We start from the raw sequence: 12,149 nt of genomic DNA, 5'->3' as shown, positions 1-12,149 counted from the left end.
TCCATCCCACAGAATCAAAATGGACCCTACCCAAAATTTTGTTGGGATGTTGAGACACAGACTGAGAGGGTTTATGAAAAACATGGAAGAAGGAATACAACTGCCCAATTTGTTAATTAATTTGCATTGTCCTTTGGTTGGTAATTTGTAGAAGACAAAACTGACAGAATTAAAGAATCCTTTGTCCAAACTTAAGAGTCCCAAGGCTTTAGCTTGTTATCTAACCAGATTCTCGAATCTGGATGTGAGATGAACAGACATTAGAAACACGTACATCAAAACATGTAAAGAGAAAAAAAAGTTAGTTTTGTTCATTAAGTCAAGAATACTTCATCAAAATTACCAAAAATGTTTATGAATCTTCCTGAAAATGTATAAGAGGATAGCTTACCATGCTCTATGAAAAAAACCTATTGCAATTTTGATCGGAATCTCATTGAAGCTATAGATCAACTGGAGAATTGGTAGTCTACAATACTGAATCTTCTTACCCATGAACACAGTTTATCTCTTCGTTCACTCAGGTCTTCATTTAATGTACCATTTATAGTTTTCTTTATATGTTAAATATATACGTCATACTATAATTATCTCTAGAAATCTTGTATATCTTTTATTATTTATTCCTGAGTACTTGATATTTCTGATACTTTTCAGATATTATCCAGGCATCTACTGCTGGTATATAGAAATGCAGTTGACTTTTGTACAACTCTATCCATCTTGTTCAACTTTCATATTATTTCTAATAAATTATCTGTAGATTCTTTTTGGTTTTCTACAAAAATAATCACATCATCTGCTAACAAAGATAGTTTTATTTTTAATACAATGTAACCATAAAAAGGAGCATATAATATCTGTCAAAAAATATACAAGCAACTGGTAACATTGGTTGCTAATCTAGGGCATTAAATAACCTTTTATACTTTATGCCCCTTTTGAATTTTGAACCATTTTATATATATTCTTACTGCAAATAACTAAAATATTTTTTCTCAAAAACAACACAACCTTTAAGGCAGTTAAAAATATGACAATAGCTGGGCAAGTCACAGGATCTCTAGACCTCAGTTTCCCATGTGCCAAGTGCCTTTGATTGGATAAGATCTGAGGTTGTAAAGCTGAGATACTTGAATTAAATCAGCCTGCAGACATGGCATGTTTATCTTTCATAGCGATGTTTTAGTTTGTTTTATCTAGTGGCCAACATTTATAAACAGATTTCAGTTACAAGTTTAGGCTTCACACTTTCTTATAAAATCTGGCCTCCCCATACCTCGATATTGGTATACTCCCTATAAGGAAGGTGTGGGCTCTCCAGTTTGCCAAAGTCTCACCCAGTTGGATTTAGTCATTTCCATTCCCACCTATCTGGGTGTCTATAGACATTTGACTTTGCAACTCCTTGAGGAGAAGTCCCATGACCCTTCCTGTTGTAGCATATTAATATATACTCTGAAAAACTATACACTTAAATTGTGTGTATGTGTGTGTGTCCGTGCATACACGTGCACATGCATGTGTGTTTCAGTTAGCTGGTAAGGTAGATACCATTTTATTTAAGGGAACAATTGGTAATTGGCAAATGTTTTTTTAAAAAGGAAAATTATTAATGATTGTATTAATAAAATATGTAGTGAGATGGAAAATTTACTTACTTTACAACTCAGATTTATAAAGAATATGGAGGCCTATTATTTTATCTATACCTGACCTGGTCTTGTTCATAAGTGCCATCATTGAGTTTCAGAGAGGGAACAAACTATTTGTTCCCATTCAATAATCACAATCCAGTAATTTAAAATGTGTCCATAAGGAACTCACGCTTGGCTTATATAATTCAGAAAAATGAAGAGTCTTTTGGAGTTCTTTCCTACTCTATTACAAAATGACATCTGGGTGTGGGTAAGGGAATGTGGTTCAGATAACCTTGTGGCCTTAGGGAGAAAGACTTGGCTCCCTGCCCATGTACTTGAACTATGAGCTGGCATAGAGGCTGTTAGGGTGAGGTTGGTCTGGTCTTGCCTCCTTTGGCATTGTTAGTGTCAGGGATTGGTGTATATCTTCTCTTCACTCTCAGCTAAGCCCAAGTTCTACGATTTTTTCCTGATGAATCAGTCCCACCTTAACTTTCACTAACATCTCACCCCTTAAGTTTGGCCATGATTTCCATTATTTCTCTGTCCAAGGGTCACTCCATAGCCATTAATACAATTCAATTCACCTTGACATGGAAGGGTCCTGTGGATGACTCTTCAGCAAGATTCTTGGCTACCCTGAGATCTCATCCACATGCAGGGGAACCAGGAGACTCAATAAACCTAAACACCAAGGTCTCCGTCTGCCGGGATGGCAGTTTGCTTTGATGTGAGTGCTTAGTGTGCTACTGGGCAAGTGATTGTTTTTTGATATTTTCAGTTAACACAGATGAAGAAAACATATATTTTTTATAAAATCAAATTACTGAGTTTTATAGAGTTGGTGATATCGCTCTGCTATATCACCAACTCTATAATCAGGTTCATTTACTTTCAATTTTTGAGAATGCTTTTACAATATTTTCTTTTAGAATTACGTAAAATATTTACATGGTTCCAAATCTAAATCTACAAACAAAGTTTAACCAGAGAAGTACAGTTTCTCCCCTCTTTACCTCTATTCTTTTTCTTTCTTCTCTGCCTCCTCTTTTTTTAGTTTTTTTGTCTTCCCATTTTTAATATAATATATTCATATCCTGAAAACGTCCTTAAATGAAAGAGAACATACTATTTTGTGTGTACTTTAGATTAAACATTCTAGATACACTGTACTTAGAATTTTAGGTTAGGAAGTTGCTTTCTAGATTATATAGTCAAAACCTTAATCTTAAAAAAGAAGAAATTGAAAATTTTAAAAGGTTAAATTATTTGCCAAAGACATACAGCTGATTACTAGAGCTAGGATTCAAATTCATGTCTCCTGACTCTCTGCCTTGTGTATTTTCTTCTTAATTAGTAGTTATAGACAATCATAGTGGTTTCTACATAAACTGATAAATTATTTGAAGCAAAATTCCTTAAAGAAGCAGACATCTAAATTCAACAAGATTATTCATTTTATTCTCTTTTTTGTTTTATTTGGCCCCATTAAAATCCTATCCCTTTGGTAAACACAAGAGGACTAATTCGCCCTATTTTTTTCTTAGAGTGACCAGCATTTTCCAAAAATGTAACTGCCAAATGCTTTATGGCCTTAGCAGCCGTTAACAGTTAGCAAAGCCCCTGCACCTTATCCTGCTTTTTCTAATCAAAAAGTTGTTTATTATTGTAATTTTCCCTACTTAGCACTAGCACTCTCCACCTACTGCCCTAATCACTCCATGCCCAGTAACCTGGAAAGGAATTTGCATTTGTGTTCTGGATTATTTGAAAGCCTCTGCAAGAAGGAATTAGGAAAATCGTGAAGCCCTGTAATTAGTTTTATATTGCTAGAAAATATAGTCTCTTGGTCTTTGCTAGTTTATGGTACGAGTTGATAAACACTGCCACTTGTTTTGTACCATCAACTATGAATGATTTTTACATTTTTAAGTAGTTGTAAAAATAGAAATATGTGTTGGAAAACAGCCACGCTCAATTATTTGTATATTATCCATGGCTGCTTTTGCTCTACAACAGCAGAATTGAGTAGTTACGATAAAGGCTATATGACCTACAAAGTCTAAAATATTTACACTTTGCCAGCCCTTTAAATACTTTGCCTACCTCTGCTTTACAGGATTCTTCTTCCTGTCCCTTCTATTACTTTGTGATCTATACACAATCAATTCTCTTTGGCAACTCACACTCAAGATCAATCTCTTCTAGATGTCAACTTCTTTCTAAGGAATCTGAGATTATAAAATTTTTTTGGAACTCAAAGTGAAAATTTTTAAAGCTTAATTTAGTTCGATTAAGTGTCGTAATGTCTGTATTCCTTGTTTTCACCCATTACAACATTGTCCATCATCAAATTACTGTACTTTTATTGATTCGACAAATATTAATTGAGCACTTAATATGTGCTCATTGTGCAACTAAGCACCCCAGGTTTTCTTATTTGGCCCAGGAATTGTCTTCCTCATAACTCTTCTGTTACCACCCATCAGGAGATTGTAAATTCAGAACTGGCTCCCTGATGCTCTTCCAAATAGATAAGGCCTGAATGGACCACCTATAGCTTAACTCCCCACCATTTGTGTCTGTAACTTTGATGACTGATAGCTACAACCTCATCAACGCTTCCTGAAAACTAAAAGAAAATGCTTCTTTTCTCCTGTTTCACCTAATTCAATGTTATATCCAAATTGAAACTGCCTAGACTCTAGCATCATAGCTTCTAGTGTTGAAGTCCTTCAATTCTAATCCATTTCCACAAAGACATGTCTGTCCCAGTGACAACAATGACTGGGTCAAATGTTTTTCTAGGATTAACTAGTCCTTCTCTCTAACCTTCTTTCTAAAGGTGAGTTTTCTCTGTGGGGCTTTGTTGTCCTTTTCTGTAATCTGGCTTCAGTAGGCCTTTTCCTCAGTCCACCAGATATATTTTAATAACTTTAAATTTCAAAGGAAGGGGGAAAAATTTCATTATCCTCTGTAAGGTTAGAGATAATTATGAGATACCCCTTAATCCTACACATCAACAGAATGTAAATCTTCAGGTACTTTCCAAGCCATGACATTTCCCAAGAACAGGTAGGACTTGGCCCAACCAAGATGACTTATTTAATGAGCAGAATGAAAGGATGGTATGCTCCAAGTTATATGTTAATTTTTTTCCTAAAGGTAAAACTTTTTAGTCTTTAAGAGGGCAGATCTTCATTAAAAAAAATCTTTAAGTCTATTTTCCCTGGGTGCCATATTTTATAGTCAAGTTTCCACTGATATTTAACATGTAGTTAATAGTTAGAAGACTGTTTTAATCGCTATTAATTTTAAAAGCGTAAGATATAAGAAAAAGCAGAAACATTTTATTTAAACATAAATGCTTAAGTATGAACACAGTTCAGTAGAGGCTGATAGCAACTTTAAGTTTCTTCTCAACAGGAACCAAGTGTATACCCTTAACCAAGGAAAGGTTCTTAAACTTTAACATATAAAGATTTGCCTGGGAAATTTGTTTAAAAATACAGATTTCTGATCCTGACCACCAGAGATTCTAATTCATTAGGTTCAGAGTGTGACCTGGTAATGAACTTTTTTAACAGCCCCCATCTCTCATCCCCTAAAGCATGCATGCATATACACACACACAAATGCACATAACACCAACTATACCTGCACCAACTATACCTGCACCAGTACTACCCTCTACACACACTGACACAGATGGAAGGAGATCGGTCTTTAGGAACACAATGATATAAGGAGGTTGCCTATTTAATCTCTCCTCTACCTACCTCACTCTTTGCCTCCAACCTTCCCCAAAAAGAGAAAGATGAGCTCATACCAAAAGTATCTCCTTTTCTATAGATGGGACTTCAGCTTAGCTCATTGGCAGTTGTATAATTAGGGGAAGAGCCTAGCTATTCAAGCAGAAGTACTGGAGCACAATTTTCATACTTCCAAGATTCCAGTGCACTTGATATGGGAACCAAGTAGACTTTTCTTGTAAAGGCAGAATACCTGCTCAGCAGCTCACTTCCAGTGTGATAGAATTTGTCTACCAATTCCTACTACTGTGGGTCCCCAAACAAATAGGAAAACAAACATATAGTCAGAACTTTGCCCCTCCATGATTCAGGATCCATGGGCAAATACAGATGGTCTAAGGCAGCACAATCCTGTAGAACTTTCTGTGATAATGTTCTACATTTGCATTGTGCAATATGGTGGTCATTAACCACATGTAGCTATCGAGTTCTTGAAATGCAGCTAGTGTAAATAAAGACTGAATTTTTAATTTTATTTAAGTCTAATCAATTTAAATTTAAATGTTCACATGTAGCTAGTGGCTACTTTATTGGACAGCTCATATCTAAGGTCATTCAGTCAGGAGTTTCATATATGAAGATTATAATACAGGTTATAATGATAAATTTTCTGTTTTTAAATATGTTTACTTCTTTTTGGAAGCTCTTTCAGGGGTAAATCAGTTGATTGGTCATTTTTAACTTCCTCAGAACAACCACAGCTTACAAGTTTCCATCTAGTAGACACTCAAAAATTATCTTGTCAAATCAATCTATAACTAAGGCATGTACATGGTTTTAAAAGTCAAACAGAGCTAAATAAAATACACCTTGCACTCGACTATCCTTCTAATCCCCTTCCCAGGCAATCACTTTCACCTCTCTAGCAGTTCTTCCTTATTTCTAAGCAATGATGTATATTCCAAATATTACACAATGACGTATATTCCAAATATTGCACATACCTGTTGAATTCCTATTATAGTAGGTAGTGTTTCTAGCTTTTTAATGATGCCCATCTGCTCCCTCATCTTCCTAATAGTTATATCACAATTTTTAGTTAACTCTCTATTTAATGTTTTCATTATTATATCATAATATCTAAGTGCATAAATATTCACTGCTGAGCCATGACAAGCACTATGGTTACATTTCTTCCCCTGTGCTCTCTGTTTCTCCTGGAGTTAAGTGCTTCTCCTCTTCTTCTGCCTCCTCTTCAACTGTTTGCTTTTATCTGAAACTAGGCTAAATTTTCATATACTCTCCAACTACTCTGTAAATGCTTCTCATCCAATTTTCTTAATGGTCACACTTAGCAAATGAACCAGGAACCACCTTCCTGGAGATCTCCATCTTCATATCTCAGTCTAGTCTGTGTCTTCTCCAGGCTGGATGCATAGCTAGAACCCTGAGAATTACCTTCTTTTTTCTCCTGGATTACATTTCATGAAATTCTCTTATTCTACTCTTTCATTTAGTGAATCATGCCCTTCAGGAGTTGGTGGGGGGAAACATTGCATGGGTAGTAAATTTTTTTGTGTGGTTTTGTAGGTCTGAAATAACTTTATCCTCACACTTAAATGATAGTTTAACTGTGTCAAGAATTGGCAGAGTCAGGGAATTAAAAAAAAGACATGAATCTGCAAATGTGGAGGGAATAATTTTCCCCCAGAATTTTGAAGTTTTTCTTCCTGTTTGCAGTGTTTTTGAGAGAGCCGATACCACTCTGATTCATAATCCTCTATATGTGTCTGTTTTTTCCCTCTGGAAGCTTTTAAAATTATATCTTTATCCTTGTTATTCTGAAACTTCACAAAGATGTACTTAATATATTTTTCGTTCATTGTGCTTAGTACATGATGGACCCTTTTAATGTGAGGACTCATGCACAAGGAAGTTTTCTTTTATTATTACTTTGAAAATTTCCTTAGATTAAGCCTCTAATGGTCTTGGCTTTTCTTCCTAGCTGTCCATTTCTTTATTATGTTTTTGTCTTCTTGGGCGCTTTCCTTGACTTTATCTTCCAAATTGTGATGAGTACTTTTACATTCAAGTATTATTTTAAATTTCTAAGTGCTCTTGGCATTTTAATTTTACTTCATTAGAGATACTACCTAGAGTTAATTTATCATTTTTTCTTCAGTCCCTGAATTACCTTTATTATGAGTCTCTTTTTAAGTTTTTTTTTTTGCAGAGAGTGCTTTCAGGTTGGAACCTTTCCTTAATGTCTGGTCAATTGCTCATATTTAAGAAAGAGGCATTGAAATGCTGACTGGAAGTGTTGCTATATGAGCAGGTCTTGACAATTAGTGAATTTTATTGTAGGGTAATCAAGTAGGGATCTACTTCTTTCATTGAGACACCCCCAAAATATATTTATTTGTAGGTTTGGTCAGCTTCCGAATTTCCTAGAAGAAGAATCTTTCAGTCTCCTTGTTGGGATAGGAGTCTGGCTGCTGGTGTTCCCAAGTTAGACTATGAAAGGGCATTAGAAGCCTCCTTACTGATATGCAGAATTTCTTGTATTTCATCTGTTTTCCATCTAGAATTGAATCACTGCCCTTCTCTGTGCTTGGTATCCACAACTACAAAAGCTTTTTCTGAAATTTCTTCAATATATGATCTTTCAACTCTCATAGGATACAGGAGGGGTAGTCAGAATAAAGGTGAGGTTTGGTATTAATTTCTCTTTAAACAAACACACTTCTTGCTTTCAGCCTGCTGACTCACTTCTATCCTGTGGGTACCTGGTGCTATTGTTTTTGTTTTATGGACACTTCTAAGAGGAAAATTGGTCAGACACATCGTTATTTTTACTTCCCATTGTATAACTGAGAGAGCAACTATATTTAAGTGAGGATAGAAAATTATGCCCTTATAATTCAAAAAGGCCTATCATAATTATATTGTTTCATATTCCTTTTTTAATTAATTAATTTATTTATTTTTATAGTGACATTGGTTAATGAAATTGAGTAAATTTCAGCTGTACACTTTAACAGTAAGGCACATATATATTTACACTGCGTGTTCACCTCCCATAGTTAGATTTATTTCTGTCACCACATATTTGACCCCTTTTACCCCATCTACCTCTCCGCCCCTCTGGTAACCACTAGTCTATTGTCCATGTCCATGAGCTTCATATTCTTAATATGAATTCTCACCTAAATGATTTATATCCTTCTTTAGATGTTTAATACATAGAAAGTCAGAAAAGCTATGTTAAGAAATAAAAAAAAAAAAATCCTATTCTTTTTCCTTTCTCCCTTCAACAATTTGGGCTATATATTAAGATAACAAATACTATAGACAGGTAGGTATAGCTATACTGACACTTTAGATAGGTATTTCTTTTGGTATGCACAAATTTTTTATTAGTTTGAATGATATAAGCCTGTATTTTTACAGTTCTACTCCAAGAAAAAACAGATTTCGGGGACCTGGCTCAAGGTTCTTGTTGGCCCAACTAAAAGTTAGGACACATGAGACACAAAAGGAACAAGCCAACTAGCCTTCTTCATCATCATAAGTGCCTAGACTCATTCTTCAGACATCAAGTGTGTTTAAGGCCTTCTTGTGGGTCTACACGCTCACATTCAAAATGCACATTTAGGCAAGGGATGGGGCACGAAGAACTAGTTAATAGCTGTGGGAATCTATTTGAGCACTCTTTAAATTAAGCAAAGCTAATGAGTGCTGGTGCCATTTTAAAAGCAATATCCAGGTGGTGGTTTAGATATATTCCTATAAAGAAAAGTAGTGTAAGCTTCAGGGAATCAGAGGTAAACTCCTGAGAGAACTTTATTTTCTACTCAAGATTTAAATAGCAACTTAAAAAAGAAGAGAGGCAAAGGAGAATTTTTAGGTATGCTATAAGAATAAGTCAAATTAAATATTGAGAATGAATACAATGCAACAAATACTTTCAAGGGCCAATGATATGGATGTACCACATTAGGTGCAGAACAATATCTAGAGATGAATAGAGTTTTAGCTCTACCTTTACTTCAAATTAACAATTTGAATGAGATTAGTGGAAAAGTGGAAGAAATATGTGAAAACAAGAAGACATATAAGTATGATAAAAGGATAATGTAATGAACCAGAAGTTTAGCAGAAAAAATATTTTTCATTTGTTTTTCAATGTCTCTATTTTTCATTCTCAATCAAACATGCGTCTCTGGGGCTCTCCATACAGTGAGGCTGAAGTGCTCATTGTTTGCAGGGGGAGGATGGATCTGCCTAAAATAAAGAAGTCACAGTCATACTATGATTTCTTTTTTAATTTAGAGGTTTCACAATTTACATAAAAAATCTCTAGCTTTCAATTGTAAGAGTTAGATTCTTGAAAGAGAAAGCTGTTTTCTCAGAATTCTCAAAAATTAGCTTTGAAATAGCAATTGGTCAAGCATAGAGGGCTAGATAGTGCAGCTTTAACTATAAACGTAGAATAAGGAGATGCAGGATAGGAAAATGTGGACAAAGATTTGAAGAAAGCCTATCCCGAGGTTAGGGAAAGAAGCTTGGGAAACGGAAGAAAGGACCACAGAGTTGTGATGCTTCTGTCTTGGGTCCCCTGGGGCTGAAAGCCTTAGGTGGGGAGAGGAGATGCAGAACAAGGTAGGTTGAAAATTCCAGAGTACTGAAGGATTGAGCATCACTTCCTTTTAGAACTCTTGGAGGAGACATCCTCACCCAGTGAACTGAGCCACCCTGGGCTAATAAGGTAAAATTGGTAGCAAATTGTGTTTAGGATGAGAAACTCTGAGATAGACCCCCATTCTCTATTCTAGCACAAGGTGAGACCAATCCATAAAATCTCTGGAGTCGTTTAAGAGGGGCAAAGAAAACGTCTGAGGACGTAGAATCTCAGCATAAGAAGAGTCCTTGCACCTACTTGAGAATGCTGTATCATGGGGAAAGAGGGCCGTTAGCAGAGGCTGCAAGGCCAGGGGGCAGTGGGTCATCAGAGAGTCAGCAACACTGGTGGGAGTACAGCTGAAAGAGAAGATAGTGGGAAGAGACTATGACCATATCAAGAGTACAGATAATGAGCAACACCAGCCAGAGATAGCTCCAGAACAGATACAGTAAGACTTCATAGAAGGCCAACTAGGCGCACCCGCCTGACCTATGCCATGAGGCCCCTGCACTTCCTTTTGGACACTGGAAAAAAGAAGACAGAACACTTATGAGGGATACCAACCCTGGTAGGGGGCATGAACCTTAACCGACTGAATTTAAATCCTGAATTGACTAGTGACTGAGTAAACTTGAAGTGGCAATATCAAGTGCTTTATACAGGTGATTGGTAGCTGTTGAGTAAATTAGTTTCTTTTATTGGAAACCGTTTATATTTCTACACATGGGGCAGTGCGTACTCATAGCCCAATACACAAAAGTACACACCAAATGCCATGAAGAAATTGAAGGAAGGAGGCACTGTATTAAATTGGGGTGCAGAATTTTTTAACAGGATTTTTAACAGGATTTTAAAACTGTGCCTTAGTAAATTTATGGGATTTTGACAAATAGAGATGAGGCAGAGATATTTCAGATGGCGGAAGAGATTGATCAAAGTCTTAGAAATGGGAGGAGGTGGGAAAAGTTCAGGGAAAAAATGATGGTTCAATTTGAGTGGAACCTAAGGCCCTCTTTTAAACACCACATATGCTAGGCCAGAGTTCTGTGCTTTGTACCTCAGTGATGGGAAGAGTTTTGTAAATACTTCTGTATAAAATATATTCTGAGCTGAGTGATACCTGGAAACTTACACCCATTCCTTAGAAGCCCTGTTGTCTCTTGTCTACTTCTTGTCCATTCCTGCAAACGTAGTAGACAAACTTGCCATCAAATTATGCCTCTAGTGGGGAATACTATCTTGCTCTGTGTTCAGCCTTAGCCCACAAAGAATGGAACTTCCATCAATATTTTGTCCTTTCATCAGATGCTAGCAAAGCTTTTATCATTCTGCCTACCCCTAATCCTTAGATGGAGGTGTGGCTAATACAAGGAAGGTAGTAGTAGTTCAGCGAGTGTGAGGTCAGGTCCAGGCATTTTTACTTTGACAAATCTCCAAAGGTGATCCAGATATGCAATCTTGACCTCCTTTCTTCCTATTATTTTCCTTGCCTACATTCCTTTATATCAATTTGTAACACTATCTGGTAAATATTTGGTGTCAATAAATATTTGTTGAATGGAAGAATGAAATGAAAAACAGACGCACCCATTTTTCAAACTTTAGCATACAATAGAATCACCTAGAGGGCTTGTTAAAATATAGATTTGGGATTCTACCTAAAGAGTTTGATTCAATAGATCTGATTCAATAGAGACTGAGGATTTGCATTTCTAACAAGCCCCTAGTTGATGCCAAAGCTGTAGGTGGGAGAGGATAGTATACTCAGAGAACTATTGGATTAGATCAATATGGAAATCCTCTGAATACTTCTACTATAACCCCAAACCAATTGATACCTTTGAATGTTTTGCCTACCATTTCCTAGAAGCTTTTAGAAAATGATGTTTCCCTATTTATTTTCTTAACTTATAAGCGCAACATAATAGTATAAATTATAGGCACTGAAACAGTTTCTGGAAGATACAGAATTTTTATTCAGATATCCAGGAATCAGAGACTTCTGAATAAAATATAAATTATCAAGGATTGATGTGTTAATGATGTAATAAGATCAAAATGCCATAGATCTCT

This window comes from Pteropus medius, unplaced genomic scaffold (assembly GCF_902729225.1).
Source record: "Pteropus medius unplaced genomic scaffold, Ma_sr-lr_union100, whole genome shotgun sequence".
Taxonomy (NCBI): Eukaryota; Metazoa; Chordata; class Mammalia; order Chiroptera; family Pteropodidae; genus Pteropus; species Pteropus medius.
Note: the sequence above shows the minus strand (reverse complement) of the source record.